At 43.7% G+C, this 19,845-nt stretch overlaps 1 long non-coding RNA gene across 1 annotated transcript; it reads left to right on the forward strand.

Annotated features, from left to right (window-relative positions):
- Positions 1-590: 590 nt before the first annotated feature.
- LOC112970063 lies at positions 591-9,107 on the forward strand. The gene is made up of 4 exons (XR_003254864.1): positions 591-661; positions 4,270-4,362; positions 5,271-5,434; positions 7,907-9,107. It is a non-coding gene; the product is annotated as an uncharacterized LOC112970063 (long non-coding RNA).
- The last annotated feature ends 10,738 nt before the right edge of the window (positions 9,108-19,845 follow it).

The following is a 19,845-nucleotide window of genomic DNA, read 5'->3' on the forward strand; positions in this document are numbered from 1 at the left end:
GGAGCCTCCCCGCTGCCGGCCCGGGGGCGGCCCGGTGTCCCCGCAGCCCCAGAGCCGCCCGGCCGCCAGCAGGGCGCGCTGCCCCCGGTGCGCGGGGAGCCGTGGCCGCAGCACGGCTAGTCCGCCCGCCCGGCCCCTCCTTACCCGAGACACTCGATGGTTGGAGCCCGATATACAGCGTTGTAAACCTCCGAACTGCGCAACAGCTAAGGGGGGCTTGAGCTGCCACCTTTCTGACCCTAAAAAAGAAAGAAAAAAAGAACCCTATGCAGAAAAGCCTGTTTATGTACATTTTCCTAAGCTACAGTCACTAAGGAGCAGCTAAGCTCCAGCCCCAACACCGTGACTCAACCGGGGCTGTACCACCCTATCATAAGGCAAGTTATCCTACTTTCTCCTTCCCCTCCCTTCCTCCTCACCTGATCCCTCATCGAATCCACGTGTCCCATGTTTCCAGCACCCATCAGGCTTGGGCTTCCTTGCACAGGTTAAAAAAAAAATCTTATTGCTAAAGACAAACACTCCTACTGCCAGGAAAGTTTAATTCAGTCCTTTGTGTTAATTTGTAGTTCTGCTTAGTACTTAAGATTCCTGCTTAAGATTTCTTCAGTTGCAGAAGCTGGCTCCCAGCACCACTGAAACCAAGCCCATCTCTGCCCAGGTAACTTCAGACTCAGCCTTATCATTTAATTACCATTAAAAGCTCCAGCGGAGTTCTGAGAGGGCCTGGCTAGGCACAGTGAGGCTAACGAGATGAGCTAATGCTTCACATAGGCGTTCCCCTGGAATTCTTGCTTTTTCTGCCCATCCACAATGCGCATCCCAAACCCAGTTTCGATGTTGCCGAGTCAGCACTGAGGCAGCCAGTGTTGTTTGAACACGCTGCAAGGACTGAGTGGTAATTGCAGCATGTCAACATTACCTACTGCACCATTTCAAGTCAAAGCTATAGTTTAGCAATCACACCATTTGAAGAGGTTGCCACGGTGTTCAGCCAAAGTGACCTCTATCTAGCAAAGCATCTGGTGGTAATTTCACTAACGAGCAAAGTAAGCATCAACCCTGAACTAGATTTCATGCAGGTAAGAGCTTGGAGAGAGCAATGAGCTCGCTGCAGCTTGCTGCCTGCAAAACAGGCAGAGAAAGAAGAACAATTATTCGCAATGGAGACTTCTGCTCCCAGAGCTTGTTCCTCAGTTTTGGCCACAAACAAGCCTAGAATTAAACAAATGCGATTATCCTCTCTCTGCAAGAACTGGGATTCTTGCAGCACTTTCCCTCTGTTACTTGGCATTATAATTTGATTTAAGTTAAGCAATTAGCAATTTTGCCCTTCAAGTAACTACACCAGTGGGYGTGCAGCTAGTTAATTCACCAGTTCCCTCGCACTGGCAGTTCAGAGTGCCCATGGGTGAAGACAAATGCAATACTGTGGTACCAGCCATCATGTATATTGAGCTAAGTGTGCCCATAGGCACAAAACAAAATGTGATACARTAACTGTTTGCTGCTCTAGGTTAAGTGTGCTCATGGGTACAAGCAAACTCTGTAATGATCAGCTGTTCACCCTCCCAAAAACACTCAGGGATGAAAAACAGCATCAATGGGCATCTAAATATAACTTTATGATTAAAAAAACAACAACTGTGGGTACTGAAAAACATGAAATACTTGGGCCTATTTGTAGTCTTAGGTAGATCAGTAAAAAGCCAGAGGATTTAATGAATGATAGCATGTCAGTGTGGTCAGAATCTGGCCTGGTTTTGCCAATAATTAATGAGTTGCATCTCTCACCCTTATTCAGTGAGAGTCTTTTTCACATCAAGTTTCTCTTTTACTTTGAGCATAAGGAAGGTGATTGTATTTTCCCTTCTCCCACTCCTGACACAGAAACGAATGTACCCTGCAGAACAGTCTGAGCAATACAAAAACATTAGATTCACTGTGTTGCAGCTCATTATAAATATATTTAGCAGGAAAAAAGATCTGTTATCACCATGTCCCTGGGGCTGTGCTCAAAAGCAGTCTGCATCCTTTCAATCAACTTATTTTTTCATACCTGAGCAGAACCTTCCTTTCCCTGTGTGCAAAATAAAGCACATCTTGAATGTAGCTGCCTAAAGGAGCAGGACACCCTTCAGTTATTTATTTCTCTTTGTAGATTAAAACTGTCTGAGCCTTCAATTAAACAGGTACTATATCACAGAAAAGGAGATGCTGCTCCCTTGAAGGAATAACATTAGTAATATTTCATTTTCCTAGCTACAGTTGAAAACCCATTCACAAAACAAACAAAAAAGAGTCAGTGTTTTACAGTACTCATCTTTCTCCTTCCTCTTTAAAGAAGCTTTCACCACAACCACAGGAACATTTGCAATAATTACTTCTTCCCCTCCTCAGTAATACCTACCATACATAGCGCTTTGTGTACACAGATGAGGGAAAAAGTAATAGAATAAAAGCAATCAAGGACCTTCACCGTGAGCTCCCCAGTACAGATCATCCATCTCACCAGACCTTTTTGTCAGCCCCTTTCTAAGCAGATGGGCAGAGAGCGCACGCAGGCTTGTCTTAGAGCCTGCAAGCCCCAGTCCCAGCACCGTCTGGGAGGCTGGTAGCGTTCTGCTGCTTTTCCAGGTTAGACTGTAAAGTACCAGTCCAGGTCTACATTTCCATCACAAACCTGGAGTAGTGGGTGTTGCATACCGAACCCTCAGGGAAAGGGAACGAGGGAGGAGAAGAAAAAAAAAAAAGTGGTTGTGCATCTTCCCATTTTTTACTTTAAATGCTGATGAGCCCAATCTCCTATCAGCTCTGCAGTAGTTTTATAACGGGATCACAAACATTATTCAGCTTAGATATTTCATTTACAAATTATCAATGTAAAAAATTACTGATACATAGCAACTACTACAGAAAAGCTTCCCTTAAACAAAATAAGCAGATTCYACCTATGATAAAGTACCTGGAAAGATCACTTAGTCCATTGTTCTCACAATAACACTCCTCCTAATCCCCTTACTTGAAACAGCTAAGGCTGCATCATAGCACCTGAAAAWTTTGAAGTAATTTTCCCATGATCCTAAAAAGCCAATTACCTAATTTTTAATCCACCTGAGATGGTTTAGCCCTGATTCTTAAAGGGGCAGAGTTTCCATGTTCATTTTGGTTCATGTCCTTACCGCTTAGCTCTTTCAAAACTGACTAGAACATTGATCTGGCTTTTAAGCTCTCAGCAAACCCAAGAAAAGACACATTTTTTACATGTTTGGCTTTTGCAGAGCCCCCTCTGAAGTCCTCACTGCCTCTCATTCTGTGTCTTTTCAGCCCAAGAAGCTGTTTCAAAAAAAGCTTTGGCCATATTTCCTTGACACACTAGAAATAGTCACTGCTGCCACTGGCTTTACCACCAGACAGATGCTGAGTGTCAGTAGGACAGGATGCAACCAGAAGAGGCAAGGAACTTGGGGCTGGTTAGATTCAATTTCTTTGAAACAGCTGGAGTCAGCCCCCAGGTGTGGTGCCATCCCAGCTGCCGCCCAGCAATCCCAGCCCCTCGCATGCAGTGGGATGGGCCTGGCTGGGGGCTCTGCTGGGAACTAAAAATTTCTTGCAGTAATTGGGAAACCAACAGTGGTGACCAAAGGCCCCTTCGAGCCCCTGCGGGCGGCTGACCCTGACTGCTGTCTTTGTCTCTGCCCTGTGAATAGCCTCGGAAAGCAGGTGGGAGCCACAGGAGCAAGACACCTTTCCTGGCGCCTCTGTTGACTGGGAGTCCCTGAGCCCAAACGATTCTTGTTTTAATGAGCAAGCAGCACAGCTATAGCATTCTCTCTTACAGCTTCCTGCTGGTGTAGCTGCCAGTTCTCACCTATTGAGGCAAAAAACCTTGCCCACAATAACACCAGAGCAGTGCGCTGGGGAAATGTTTTCCCTGTTTTGTGTGATCCAGGTCCAAGGAAAATGCCAGCTAACGGACAGGCATGGCATGGCTAACATGCATTATCAACCACTTGTTTTAGCTTGCAGAATTAGGAGCAGATAGGCTGCATGGYTGGAGGATTTATGTTAGTGGAGTTAGTCATTCTGAATGTCTTTATATACAGAAGCCTTGCCCTTAGAAACCGGAAATCAGAGTACAAAGCACAGCAGTGTGCAGCGTGTGACATCTCCACCTTCTTGTTTGATCGGTACCTGTGGGAACAGTTAAACGTTTGCATCATGTAATAGAGAATGCAAAAATCAACTTCGTTCTGTTTTGTTTGGCAGAGTCACCTCAAACCATCTGCGACTCACTTCCCCAGTCTTTCTGGACCAGCCACAGCAGAGCCTGGGAAGGAATTCCGCCGGTGATTCTCAGAGGTACCTAGTCAGTCCCCAGAGCTAATTCGTGACGAAGACGTGGCAGGACACTTCCAGAGGAATTTGCTGCCTCGTACAGTGTGCTGGAGCTGGGATTCAGAGACTTTTTTTTTGCTATACTGTGCAGTAACTCCCAGCATAGGAGAGGGTGAACTTCTGTCAGCACAGACTGTCCTAAACTGAAGGACTAAAGCACAAATTGGGAGTTGTGCTAGAGAGTTAACTTCATGTCCTTAAAATTGCAAGTGTCATTGTGTGACAGATCCCAAATACTGAATACAAACACAAGTATTTACACAGGAGATTAGAAATAAATTCCTTCAAAGGCAAAGCTATAGGTAGTTTGAGTAAACCATAGCAACTATTCCTGCAAGATCTGGAATAATGTGAATGACTGCTTCAGCTGAATCTATTCAAAAGCAGTTTCATTTGGGATTTCTTCTTTGTTTTTTTCCTTCTCTTCTGAGGACTGGGCAGACAGTCTGGGGTGGGGTATTTTGCAATTTTTGAACCATGCACACTGAAGCAGGAGCTCAGGTATAAGACCAATAGACTTTTTTAAATGGTTTCATTGTGCTGTCTGCTTAGCTTTTTAAAGTACATTTACTGAAGATTTATGTAAAATCTATTTTTTGTCTACTTAAAATATGTCAAATGGATGTACAGGGCAAAATCTAATGTATATGGGTTTCAATTATTTTCAATCATTTGCAATATAAATGACTTACTATGACATCAGACCTTTGATCTTTGGCTGTGCACCATAAATTGGGGCCCACCCAAATTTCCAGTCTCATCTGTATTTCTGCATTCCTCCCACAGTTATCTATAATCTCAATTCTGTGCTTCTTTATGTAAATGACTTTCAACAAAGAAAGTAAGAGAACACATGATTTGCCTTAATACAGGTAATTTTGAAAGAGGAACGGGACCTTTACATGAGAAATAGTTGACAGCCACAGAAAGGAGAGAACCGATGCAGGTGGAACAGAGCCATTCCTGATGAGAGTGGTGAAAGTTGCTGATCAACCAGATGTGACCAAATGGACTTTTTGTGTCGAAACTGCCAGAGGTGACAGAGTTCTCTTTCCCTTTCTGAATTTTCTTAGCTCTTTTTAGTGTCCTTACATTTATAATGCAGTTAATCCAACTCCGATCAGTTAATGTTACATGCAGCAGTTTGGAAAACGAGGTGCTGAGGTAAGCCAGTTTGCCAGAGCTCATGCTCAAAGTCCATAGTGAAAACTTGTGACACCTGACACCCAGAACTGTGCTTTCATGACAAACCTTCTCCTAACAGCTATAAAAATCTTCAAATACTCAGGCTTTTTGAATGACCTTGTAGGAAATTGTATTATTATGTTTGCTGGCTGCGTCAGGACAGTTAATGGGATATAGACCTTTTTACCCATCAGCAGCTTATATYTGAAGCCTTCCGAGCTCAGTAGTTACTGAAAACTCTTGCTACCTGATAGCTCTGCAGTGGCCTACACTGCAAGGATTAAACACCTGAGCTCAGCCCAGTTTTTCAGTGGATGTCTTCTCAAAACCCACTAGCTCAGACTCTATTGAGATGCTAATTTCTACTCACAAAAGTGAAAGACAGTTAAGTTTCAACTAAACATTGTATTAAGCAAGCTTCTACCCATGCCACATCTCTTTCTTGACATGACTCCCCCCCTCACACCTATATCAATTGATTTCACTGTTCTTGCCCACACATGCAGTTTTAATAATATATCACAAACTTGACCTGACTAAGGATCTGTAGCAATTTTCTGAGCGAATATCCTAAACATCAGCAACATCCTGAAGGGAATCCTACTTCTGACATCCAGACTCACTATCTTTCCCATCCTACAGCTACAAATGCATCTGCTAATGCTTATTTATCCCTATTTGATGCCTTTCCCCACACAGTGCTGGTCCTAAACCAACCAAAAGCACTGCCAGCAATCTTAATCCTGAAGTCAGAGCAGGGTTAGGTGATGCAGTAGGCCTGCACACACTTGACTTCGTTCTAGCTTCCAGTGGCTCTACCACCAGAAAATCCAATTGAGAAAAATTTTTGCATAGCACTGATTTATGTGCAAAAGTACAGAGGAGAGCAGAAGCTTTTAGTATCTTGGGAAGTCGTTAGGAATTAAGGCCAAAGAAAGGCCAGTCATGTCAATTACATCCTAAAAAAAGAAAACTTGAGTGAAAGTCCTGGCTGCCGAAGTGTTTTTGGGCTGGCAGTTGTTCAGAGTTCTCTTGGCAGATACAGTTTGTAGAAAGCTAATGGGCCCATTTAGATCCCCTCCCTTACACAATGGCATTGAGACAGTTTTGCAATTGCAAGGGAGTATGGTAGGGGTATGATAGTTCAGCATTTTTTCTGAAATCAAATTAGGGAATGCATTTAATATTAAAAAGTCTGATGATCTCTTGTCAAGGATCTCCACTGCATGCAGCACTTCAGGTTGGGCTGAGGGAAGAAAATCTCATGCTAAGTACAAGGCTGACACCTGGAGGGGACTGCTGAGATGGAACTAGGCAAGCCTGGAGGAGTTGTAGGGATTCTGCAACACAGCTTGGGTTAGGAAAGCTTAGAAAGGGTGGCAAGATCCCAGGTTTTGGAGTCTCTCTTTTCTAGGAATGGAGTCAGTTGCTTTAGTTATTCTTCCCTCTCCCCTTTTCTAGCAATAAAAAAAATATCCAGATTTCCATTCTTAAAAATAGACATGGAAAATCTGGAATGGAAAAGAGCATAGAAGCACCCTCTAGGTCATCTGGTTCTTCACTTCTTCCTTTTTCAGGAATATTTGGATCCAGAACTTACCTCACTATTAGCTGCTACTAGTAACCCAAGGTTAGTTTTTCAGTTGGTTAGTCTAATGTATTTAAATTGCTGCATGTCAGACTGATTCTTTACTATTTGTGTAACTCTGCCCTGCAAGTTCCTGGAGTACAGACATGCAGCGCAATTCCTACTGTCAAAGCTGCAGCTGGCAGGTTTGGCTTTAGGTAGAGCTTGTTCTTTTCATGTCTGGCTCTGTCAGCGCCCACGATGAGGCTTTTCTTGAAGCTGATCCTAATCAAGGAATGCAAGGCAGCTTCTGGGACAAAGTCTCCATGCTTTTGGAGGCTTGCTTCCCAGCCTGGCAATCACCCATTCACAGCACTTACTCAAACCTTTTCAGTAATCTCTCTTCTCTGCCAGGAATTGTCTCAGTATTTGTAAATGCTGTTTTTGCTTGATCTAATTTTAGAATATATTAATAACTGAGTTATTTACTGTGCTGGTATTACAATACACTTAGTATCTCAGGAACCCAAAGATTATATGTCCATTACATCTCCTTAATTCTCTTTGTCATTGCTACTGTGGTTCTAATCACCATAAACTCTGCTTAGCAGTAACTTGTTGTTTGTAGAAACAGAAAAAGAAAAAAAATCAGTTGTTTTCAAGACTCTTATATGCAGTTCTACAGTACACTTCCCTAAGTCTCCATACGTCTTTACTGGTGTACCTCAGTCCTGATTGACTATCTTTATCTTCTAGCCTTCAAACTCCCCAAGCATCACCAATATACAGCCATCCTGACAAGCACAGTAAACTACTCCGTACATTCCCCACCCAGACCAGCTTTATGGGCAAGCCACAAAATTAATTGCTTCAGGCTCTGGGGTGTAGAACAGAGGCACCTTGCCAACTTCAGTAGCAGTACAAGACCTTCAGTGTGCAGGTGGTGCGTCTTCAGCCCAGAGACCTGACAAGCCTAACTCCATCTCTGTGGCTGCTGTTTCTCCAGCATTTCTCGTCAACTGTGACAAGACTCTGAAGATGCAGTAACATCTTTCCTCCTCCTCCAGCCCAACAGTATGGTCGACATTGGATTGTCAGTTATGCTGAATTATACTGGATCACTTGTGGTTMTGCACTGATGTAGACAAATACCAATTCAAGATCAAGGGTGAACCCTGGCCACTAAACTTGTTTCACTTGTGACTCATTCCAGACTTAAGACCTGGCTCTTGCTGTCATTTTATTAACTCAATTTGTGATCTTCCTAACCCCCATTATCCAACCCAGGCAGATTATTTGCTTTGAAAAAATGTGTAGATAGTTTCCATGCGAATCATAAGTAGATCCAGGTGCCATAGCTAGGTTCCAGAGAGAGCTGTAGTCATGAGATATACGTACTGGTCAAATAACTTCTTTCCTAGACACTCTTAAACTCAGTGACATTCTCCTCATTTAGATAGTCTGGACTCTTAACTCCTGAAAAGCGGCAAGAAGCCTGGCACCAGTCTGGTAGAATACCTAAGTACATACCTTCAGGCACGTGTGTGGTCCTGAGATCAGCAAGAGTAAATTTAAGCATAAAGTTAAGCACATACTAAGATGTACTCTTACTTTGGAGTCAAAAAAGTTACCTGTCTTAAGCCACCCCCAGCAAGTCTTTACATCTGGTCCAAACTAAAGCATCCAAGTCAAAAAAATAGCTTGCTGAATTCCAGAGAATTCATAATTTCCAGTTTGCAAGCTTGAGGAGAGAAATCTAGGAAGCATCAATAAATCCACTTTGACAACAGAGTAAAGAGCTGCAAAAGGAGTAACATGTCAGGGTGATGTGACTTAATTTCTCAGATAAAGATCTTTTTTACGGGTGAAATAAAAACGTCAGCTAAATCAAATAGCAAGAAGTGTCACACTTCATTGACTCTCAGTAGGAACAAAAAATAAATAAAAGGAAAGAAAGGTAAGTGACATGTTTTTACATTTAGCAAGGGAAATAATAACATGCACTGAGAACCTGCGCACAGCTACCTGAGTAGGACAAAAGTATGCATTCTGCCATTAGCATTCATCTGCTCTGCACATTCTTACTTGCTTAGGCAAAAACGAAGGTTACATGCCAGAGAGTCTAAAGATTTGGTGGGATTCACATATTGGACATGAGGGGGCAGTCTTATCTGCAGTTTATTGATGGCAAAACTCACTTTCCTGTGTAATATCGAGACAGGGTCATTACAGTCAGTTTGCTTCGGCCTTGTAGGTTGGAATGTCAAGATCTGGAGCTTTGCCCCTTTTCAAACAAGGAACCCACCCGGGCTTTTCAGATCTCCTTATTCAAAGGGTGAACACTGTCCCTTTAAATAAGCACTGAGCTCTCAATCCAAATGGGGAATGAAGCCCAGGCTACCAACAGTTATGAAACCTCTGTTTTTTGAGCTTGTAGGCTTAGGGACTGCTGCTACACTCAGAGGTTAATAATCGGTTTTAATATTCATTTAGGGGGCTGTAAAAAAGAATGAAAATTTCCTAATTTGAAAATGGACTTGATTGGCAGCTTTATTATCTCTGTAAGGTGCGTGGCATTCCACACAATCAAGTCATTTTTAAAAATAATCTCACTGCTTAAGTCGTACACACTGCTAATTGCATTTTAATAAGTCTCTTTAAAATCTTTCCATATTTTTTAATATCCTAATATTAGATAAGTGATTGCTGGGGACACTGGAGGGCACTGAAGTTTATAGAAAGAGGAACACCATAATGAAGCTTTATTGGGATGGCACCACCAAACAATTGCTGTGATAGCAACACTCCCCAGCTTGGAAAAATGCCAAACATTCCCCCTGGAACTGACTCAGACACTAGCCTCTCTGGCTCAGGACTGACGCAGAAAATGGATGCTTTCTGGCTCATAAAATGGCCTCTTTCCGGCTTGGAACTGACTGAGGAATTGTCCACTTTTGATTCGGAAAGGACTCAGGAACTGGCCTTTCTCCATTGAACAAATGACTTCACAACTCACCTTTTCTGGTTTGGTTTCTGGCTTTAAACTATAAAAGTGCTTTTCAGTTCTGCCAGGACTAGACAGAATAAAGGAAAAAAAGAAGGTTTCTTTTTACCAGCTCTATCCAATACCAGAGGTTGTGAAAGGCTTCAACAGGAAGAAGAAAAATCACTGGTTTCAAATGGGATAGATGAACTTCCCATCTCAAAGATCAGATCCAGTTAATATGAGTCTTTTGGGAAAAAAATTAGTGTGGGGTCACTGGGTGTCTATGCCTTATGCAGGGGTGTATCTACTAGTCTACTGAAGGGATATGAAGCAGCATCCAAGATACTCATACAATCCAGATTTTTATCACTCTAAAAAAGAAAAAATCTGAAAAGACAATGGGACTGAACTGACAAACCCCGGATTCAACACCCCAAACTACAGCAAATTTCAAACTCCGATTCAAATTGAATCCTGCATGTGCATCCACAAGGGTCAACTATTGCATCAGTTCCAAACCTGAGGTACRAGGTGTACCACAACAATTCACATGCAGAGTCCAACTTCTTCTATCTGAAGCCCATCTTTAGCTTCTGTGCCATGCTCCCTATGTATGCCTATTTTGTTTCTCCAAATTATGACTCATGGGCACTAACATCACTTCCAGTATCATTTGGTAGCATCATCCCCATGGAGGGGAGAAAAAAAAAAAAAAGAGTAATCCCAAGTTATCATGTACCTGGCTTCTAGGGAACTTGGCCAGGGTAAAGGGATTTTTTTTTTTTTTTTGCCAAAACAGAATGAAAATCCCAAATTTAACCTTACAGTGCATTTTGTCCTGTGCAATTCCAGTTTACTGGGACCTCAAATTAGACCAAAGTTATTCTGAGAATAAGAGTAAAGTACTGCCTGCTCTTACATTTATTTTTCTCTCAAATCTCATCCTCTGACATCAGGCTATAATAAATTACAGTGTCAGCTTTGGTTTAAAAGAAAGTTTCTAGCAGTTACTTAGTAGCAAAGGAAATCTGAAAAAATATATATCCTCTCAAAGATTCAAACCTAGGAAACAAGTACCAAGAATCTCTAGTTGTAAATACATACATTTTAACTACTTTTGCTTAAAAACCATGAGATTTATTTTTAGAACCTTACTGTGAGTTTTAATACTTGAAATGGGCAATACTGATACAGATATCTTCCATTAGTTTGTTTGGAAATGAGCCACTTTCTGACTAACTGAAGATCTGTTTGTCTATCCATCTGTGTTTCTTCTGTACATCAGAGAATCTTTGGACTTGGTCCCTAATTTTAGGTCTGATCTTATTCCCACTGAAATCCAAAGGAGTTCTACCCAAAGTACCATTTGAAAATGGGATCAAGTCCTGTTGTACCATATGAAATGAATAGGAATAGTTTGGCCATTAATAACCAAATTTCTTATTTGCAGTTGTGCGTCCCCTTTCTGTCTTTAAGGTGTATGAGATGCTGCTATAAAGACACCAAACTCCTTGAAATTAGCTATAAGATAGAAAAGAGTTGTCAGTTTCCAAAATTCCCCTTCTGACTTCCCTTTTTTTTCTGAAAACAAGAGCAGAAGTTCTTGTTTCATACTGACAGGCTGGGAGGCACATGTTCAGCGAACTTCTGCACAGGAAGTAAATGTCCAGGTCATATTTATCCCTTTTCATGTGGTTCTTTTAATCCCCCAGATTGGGTTTCAGATGAGTTTTACAGTTTCAGTTTTACAAAGCAAACCTTCCTTTAATGTTAGCATTTTAAAGAAAAAGCTTCAGTCAAAACATGTGTGTTTTACATCAGCCAGATGTGACGTTTTGGGGAACAGGCCACAATGTGGCAGCCAGCTCCGCTGCTAACGCTGCCGGGGCTGGCGCAGCCCGAGCGGCCGGACATGGGCTGGGAGCTGGCGCTCCTGGCTCTCCTACCCAGTGCAAAAAGAACCCAAAAAAGGGTGAAATGTGGAGTCTAGCCAGCATTGCTGTGACTTACCTCCTCATAGCCCACGTGGCCACAACTAAGAGAGCAGCCCCATGCTGCTCAGAGCTGCCAAAAACCTGCCCGTAGAAAAGTCTGAAGTAAAATAAACTAAGAGATGTTACAGGTGAGCAGAGGGGTGCTGACCTACCTGGCATCACACTGGCAGCTAGTGGCAGCTCCAGAAATAAGCCCCAGCTCTCTCTACAATTCCTTCTTCCTAGATGTTATCATCACTTGGGACTGCTTTTGGTGCCTCACTGCTGTCACTTTCTACTGAAAAAGCAAACAAACAATGAATTGCACTCAGAGACCTGTTAACTTCCTGCAGGACTTGCCCCAAACCCAGCAAGGCCCCATTACCTCTCTGAGGTGGAGCAGGGCCCATTTTCAGCTTTCTCCCCTAAATAAGAGCCAGCTGGGGCAGGGCGGGGGCTTGCTCTGCCTTTAAAAGCCCCTCCTGGCAGTGCTGCCCTGGTAGGGCTAGGATTTGCACCAGAAAGGAGGTTTTTGAGGAGTTGCTGCCTCCCTGGCAGGGCAGGTAGTGGGCAGCCAGTAGCATGTGAGGGTGGGGCAGCCTGAGGCAGCCCCATTTCCCGCCTTTTTCGACAGTCGGTTGGGCGCCTCCTCAGCGCTGAGGTGTCGTTGCGCCCCGCTGCGGGCACTCTGCCCCCTCAACCTCACGGCAGCACCCAGCCCCATCGGAGCAACGCTGGGTCCACACTAGCACCTCAGTGAGCCAGGAGGGAACTGCTTCTCTCTCCTCCCCCCCCCCGGCCGCCATTTTGTGACTGCTGAAGCGCCCCAAACCGGCTCCCTCAGGGATTGTCTTGGGCCAGGCCAGGCAGTGAGGGAACGGCTGAGGCAGAAGAGAGATATCCCAGCTTTTTAAAGCCCCCCTCGTCCCTAGTGTGGCCTTCAGCACCCTTGGGCAACCGTTATCTTGCCCTCCTTGTGGACGCTCTCCTCAGTTTACCTCAGGCGCGCGTCCAGCTCCCTCAGGGAGCGCCTTCCCACCGCGGCCTGTGGAGAGCTCGCCTCTGCGTTGCTTCGGGACAGCCTGAGGAGAAACTTCTTCTGAAAACGCTGCCCTGAGGCTTCGCACCAGCCTGGTGACACCTGAGGAGGGCTCCGGCTGGCACGAGGGACGCGGGCACGCGCCACCCAGCAGCCAGCAGGACAAAATGGTGGAACGGCCCCGCGCCACGGCTCCTGCAGCAACCGGTGAGTGTGCGCCCTGGCGTTGCTCTGTCTGCAAAAACCGCATCCCCACCTAAAGACCTTTTTCTTAATCAATAAGCTGTAGGGCTGGCTTTCGAACCTCTGAAAATAACCACTTTAGTCTCTTGAATAGACACCTTTAATTTTTCCTGTAAGTTTTATATCAATCCAAGGTCCCAGGTATCCAGGCCAAGGCTCTCCCGTGATCCTCTTGAGTGATATAGATAAGCTTTCAACTGAATTGCCTGCTTTCCTGACTGTAACTAGCTAAAGATTTTGTCTTTGCTATCGCTAAAAGGTATGGTATGGTCATATGGCTTGTAGTAAATTTGTGGAGGGCTCAGTTTAATGTGTTGTAGTCTCTGAAACTGGATGGACTTTGACTGGAGTATGTTGCTTCTCTGGGGTGAATTTTGAAGTTGGAATATACTACATGCTATCCAATAAAAACTATGTTTTCATACTATGCTGAAGAGGAGCCGATAGGACTGTCTTCTCCTTTTACATTGGGCTGGGTTGAACAGGGTATTTAGGAGTATCAGCATTGGGATTATTTGGGCAATAGGTTGGGCTGGAACAACTGATTGCCTGTTTTCCTGGGAGTGGATGAAATGTAATAAAGATGAGTTCTCAGTAGATTATACAGATTGACTGCATTAGTATGAATTTTTTGGACTGGCTATGCCAGGACTATAGATTAAGTTAGGTTAGACTGAAGCGTCTTTTTTCAATTATTAAAAAGTTTAGTAGATTTTATTTGGTGGGAACAGATCTTGTTCTCAGAATTGGCTGAATTTGTGAAAGCATGCTACAGTTTCCCACTCAATCCATGTGCTCCCATTTCTCTTTGGCTGGTAAATGTCTTGACAGTTTAGTTAACACAAAGAAATAAATATAAACATGATTTGTTTCAGTGCATGAGTATTGAGAACCTGCTGGTTGCTTTATCCTTCTTGGCTGTTCCTCTTATCCCTACTCCAGGTTTTTCCAACTCATTTTTTGGCATTGTTGATATCGGGTCTGCCTAAAATTTTTTTTAATGCCCCTGACAGAAGCCAGACTTGAGCTATTATGAGTGGCAGAGCTTTGTGAAGCTATCTTTAGGAAGTGTCGATTACCAACAATTTCTTTTATCATCGCTTGTATATATAACTATTTACCATCTCTGTAAGTTGGTCCCGAAATGAGGAACAGCAAGCTAAATTAATTCCTGTTGTCATGCTGTTAAAGTCAGAGTATTCACTATGGATGGCTTTGAATTGACTATCTGACCAAATTCTTGGCCAAAAGTTGCTCTATCAGATGCATGGAAAAACAAACATTTTATGGTAGAGGAAGTACTCTAATGCACAACAAACATTAACTCCCTTTTCAAGACCACTTTCTCCTTATGCAGTAGGAAGAGAGCCACAGTGTGACTGACCAGTGTATGAAGAAGAGAGGGTGGTTTTCTTTCATGCCTCCAGATTGCGAACTCATTCAACTAGAAGGAAAATCTAATGGCTGTGGCAGGAATTTAGGAAATGGAGGATTAGTCCCTGGCTTTGCCACAGATTCTCTATGTGACTGGATCTATTTCACTCAATTTGCCATTTGCCTCATTTTCCCATGCAACAATTGTGCAAAGTAGAGAGGCAATAAGAATAAAATCCATCAGTAGCTGTGAGGCACTCGGCTGCTGTGGTCAGATAAGTACCACAATGAAGGAAACTCCTCTAAATATCTATTAAGGACAGCACTTCACAGTGCTGTTGCCCCTTCTATCCAAGGTGCATGAAGCATTCCATCAATGCTACTCATACTCCCTCAATACCCCTGGGAAGCAACGCATTATAAATCCCATTTTACAGATGGGCGAACTGACTTTTCTCCAGATCCCAGAGTGGTTCAGTGACAGAGCTGGGAATTGAACCATTAGACATTTTCCTCTTCATGACAGCTCTGTACAATCCCAGGACTCATTTATTTTCCCTATTAAAAAAGAAGTAAACAAGTATTTTCTTTCTGAGACCCACTGAGGATGGGGGATTGGGGAAAAAATGGAAGTAAAATTAAAAATAAAATGACACAAGTCCCCCTTGGCCCTGAGTTGTCCAGTCTCCTTTACATTCACACTTCTCTTTGTTATGTTTCCTTGAAGTTGAACCTCCCTAGAGAAGGAAACCTCAGAGTTTCTGGTGCTGGGGAAGAAATGCTTCAAGAAAAAGAAAAATAATCGCAGCTGCAATGTTAAAAATAAGAAGCTAATCAAAGGCAGCCCATGTGGGCGCCACTTTCATCTCTCATCTTCAAAGAGGTGCAAACAAACATTGTCGGCGTGCCAAGCAGCAGCCTCGGCGGCTGACGATCCCATTACTCCTCCAGCGTCCACCCTCCCTTTCCATGCTGCTGAGCCTGTAGGCATGGGACTCCAGGATCATTGCCAAGGTGGGAACCTCTAGTCACCAGAGGGGAAGCCACATATGGAATTCCTCTGTGGATCCAAATTATTTCATAACAAACATACTTGCACCCTATAGATCACTCCTTGTATTATTGCCTTTAGACCCTTTCTAGTAATAACAACATTGTCTCTCGTTCCCTGAAACACTGAAAAGCCTCTAAATGAGAGGTTTTGTTCTGTTGTTTCCCCTCTCCTGCCAAGGTTTTGGTTATTTTTAAAAATAATATCTAGGCCCTGATGAAATACAGATGTAGTTAGTGCAATAGAAGAGTGTGGATTAGTAGTTAAAGCAATGGCTCTTGGGGAATCTGCATTACTGGTTCTTCTCCCAACACTGCTGAGAACTAGCCTCGAGTAAGTCAATGCAGCCGACTTCTTTGTGCCTCAGTTTACCCTTCGTTTGCTTACCTTGGTGCAAGCCTGATCGTACCTACACAATCCAGTGCAGTGCCATGTAATAATACCATATCTAGCTCCGAATGAGCCAGCTAAGGTACCGAAACCAACACCTAGAGTGGTGCTCTGCCCAGGCTAATATAACTTACTTCGCAGTAGGGTCATCTTAAGTGGGGCATTGTGCTAACCCTGCTTCATTGCTCCTTCTTTCAAAATTAGATCATTTGAAGCAAACTGGGGTCTGCATGTATTGCACTGTGCAAAATAGCTTATCTATCTTTTGGAATCTTATCTGAGATACAGTAATATAAGGGGGCTAAACTCCTTTCCCCAGTGTTCAGATTTTCAGTGGGTGAGTGAGTGAAAAAGAATTTGTTCTGTTCATGCTGCCCTGCCTCATTTAGGGCATCAGCGAAACCTTGCTCACAGGTACTGATCTACAGATAGAAACAATGTGATTTCATGGATAATACATTGGATGAGAATGTAAGAGACCTGTTCTACTCCTGGGCTCTGCCACTGATCTTGTGAGTACTCCTGGGCTACTTCCCCAGCTGCAAAATCCTAATATTCTGGATAAATGACTTTGAAAGCTATAGAATAAAAAAAATAGGTATTGTTACTTGCAACTAAAATGAATTTTGATGCTAGCCAGAATCTTGGCAGAGAAGATGCCTTCATGACCTTGTACCTGTCTGGGGCTTTCTTGCTCTGTTAACCTCATGAGCAGAATTACAGTAGCTGCAAGAGCAGTTCACTGGTGCAGTCATCCACCCACAGAAGCTTTGTGGGGCCTGCACTCTGTTCGCACGGAAAGATTTGGAGATGGAGGGGAGGGAGTAGAATTGGATCCAGCTCACCGTAATGAGGAAAGCCTGTCCCAGCCACGGAAGGATTCAATTAGGAGGCCGGAGGAATATGGATGATACAGGGAGGGCACCAGGACATCTGGGGCTGCCACTGGTAGCAAGAATAAAGGTGCTTTGCATAAGAACAGGATGCAATCATAAGGGAAGAGAAATCTGCTCCCAAGTAGCACTGATTCCCCCTCCCCTCTACAGTGCACAACAAGGTACAGATTAGACCATTACACCCAGGGGAAGCCACAGAGTCGCACTCTCTTTTTCATGGACAGTAGCAGGAAATCAGTGGATTGGAACCAAATGGAAGGTCTGACTCAAAACAGATGTGACCCCAGGGAGATCAGAAATGCAGAGATGTTTTTGCTCTGACATATCCGCCAGTGTTGAGGGTGGGGGAAGGCAGAGGGTGGCAGCAGCCGATTAGATGCTGCTGGATTATATCATGCTGGTAGCAGGCTGACTGGGTGTCGGAGCTGGGTTGCAACAGAAAAGGATAGGAGATCGTTCTACTGCTCCTTAGTCAAAACCATGAATGTCTCAAATTTTAGCTGGCTCACCACCTGCTTCAGCAGCAGGACTTTGATTTGGGACCTCCACTGTTACAGCTGTGCTCCTTGAGTTAACCATGTCTGTAGGCTATGACCTGTCCTGTGGATCACTGCTGACCAAAGGTACCCTCTATTTCCAGTCAGCCTACTTCAGTAATTTGGGTCCTGGTTTGGATGGGGAAACAGGGGAAAGCTAAAGTGTAAAACTCTATAGACATATGCTGTGAAGTCCAGTTTAAGTACCAAAACCTTACACCTCAGTGCAGCTGGATTTTAGTTTAGCTCTTCTGTACCTAATTCTGAGACTCCCCTTACTTCATAGTAATTCATTTTCAAACCTCAGGGGGCACAGTGATGGGAGTAATGTTGAATTGGATGGATATTTTGCTTAAGGTACCAGCTGTAGAGACCTATGATTAGGTGAGATTTTTTCTTGCATTAATAAAAGGCAAGTTTTGACATAATAGTCTCCAAAAGAAGGCTGAAACTGTCACTATAAAGGCCTTGAAGTCAAGTCAGTACAAAATAATCCCATGTATTCATTCATTTTCAGATCTCATGATTATAAAAGCCTGATGTGTGAGTTTTTTGCTTATTTGATTCTGGCAGTAATGAAATGACAGGAAATCAGTTTCTCCCCTGGCGCGCGCTCTCTCTCTCTTCCTCCAGCCTCTCTGTCTAAACAAGGATTCCAGAGTTAACTTCAGTTAGCATCAAATTTTTTTTCAGAGGCCTTTAAGACAGTGTTCAGTATGTCCTTTATTTTTGCCGGGCCACAGGACATTTGTATCAAAGGCAAAAATCCTTTTTCCAGCTCTTAGCTTCCCTGCTGTTGCCTTAGATAGAACTGTTAGTGTATTATCCCGGGTTAGGAATAGCTTGCAGGAAATCAGTGAGCTTATTTATAAGACAGTCTCAAAATGAACTTCTAAGTCACGGAGCCTTCTCTTGGTCTGACATTAGCACAGACTGTTAGTCCTCAGAGGACTGCCTACCCTTATCATGCAAATACTATTGTCAGATTTCATCTGCTGAGTATGAGTATTTCTGTGAGTAAAGCTGGTGCTCTTCTACAATTCTTATGGACCTGTACTTGGGACAGGAGGGTTCTGCTTAGCCTAAGCAATATTTCTGTCCTGTTATATCTGCCCACCAGTTGGTGGGGCTGACAAATCAGGAAGACCTGACCAGAAAGAGCAGGTAGGAGTTGGACTTTTTCTGTCTTGCTTTTTGCCATTTAAACATGAGGCATGTGAAGGACAAATATGCCACTGTTTTGACTGGGTAGTGTTTTGCACTCTTATGGGTATAACTGTGAAGTTAAGGGGGAGGAATCAGGCAGACTGGCATTGGGCAAACTGGGAAGAAGCCTGGGTCTGTGTTCAGAATGTCTCTGGCATCAGAATGAACCAAGACATCATCCAGGAGGAGCCTGAGATGCAATGAATATGGACATAATGATACAACAGGAGCATGTTGCTGGAGACCCTGTCAGCACTCTCATGCTTTACAACTATATCTGACCCCTCCCAGGGATGGAGGGTGAGTTTCTGGTTTAGATTAAACCAGATGAGATGCAGTGTTGACAGGACCCAGCAAGGTTTGCAGGAGTTTTGTTAGCTGGCCACCCCAGGCAATTAGAGCCACGCTCGGGAGTGTGTTGCCAACTGGGTACATTATAAAGCAGGCCAAGAGTGCAGCTTCTCAAATGATGTAGCAGAACCTCCTYCTCCCCCTTCCCCAGGCACTTTAGTAATTGTAGCTCACAGAACCAAGATAGCTGTCAAAGAACAAGCTGGATTTCATTTTGGTTGTGGTGTTGTCTGCATAGTGTTTAGCACAGAACTTTTATTCTGTGGTGTGAAGGAAAGGGCAGAAAGTTCCCAGTTTGGTGTCTCAGTCTAAAGTGGAACGACAATTTATGGGCATGACAGTTAAAATATCTGTTTGCAATAGGAAAGACTGTCCTAGGGCACCAGTGAGAGCAGAGCTGTAAAGACTGTTTCCCTGCTGGAAGGTGCAGTGAGATGGGAGAGGGTTTTCTGAAAACGCATGTATTCCACCTTCTCAGCTCACCCTGCAGAATCCTGGATAAGTCCCCTGAAGGTAAGCAAGTTTCTCCAGACTGGAATCTCTATGACTCCTCACTAAAGTCACAGGTGAAAAAAAAATCTGAGTTCTGAGACGTGGTCTTGCCCTTGATGTTCCTAATTCCCAGTGTAACTTGAATTCTGCCAGGGTGT

Source organism: Apteryx rowi, unplaced genomic scaffold, assembly GCF_003343035.1.
Source record: "Apteryx rowi isolate R43461 unplaced genomic scaffold, aptRow1 scaffold_38, whole genome shotgun sequence".
In the NCBI taxonomy this organism is placed as follows: Eukaryota; Metazoa; Chordata; class Aves; order Apterygiformes; family Apterygidae; genus Apteryx; species Apteryx rowi.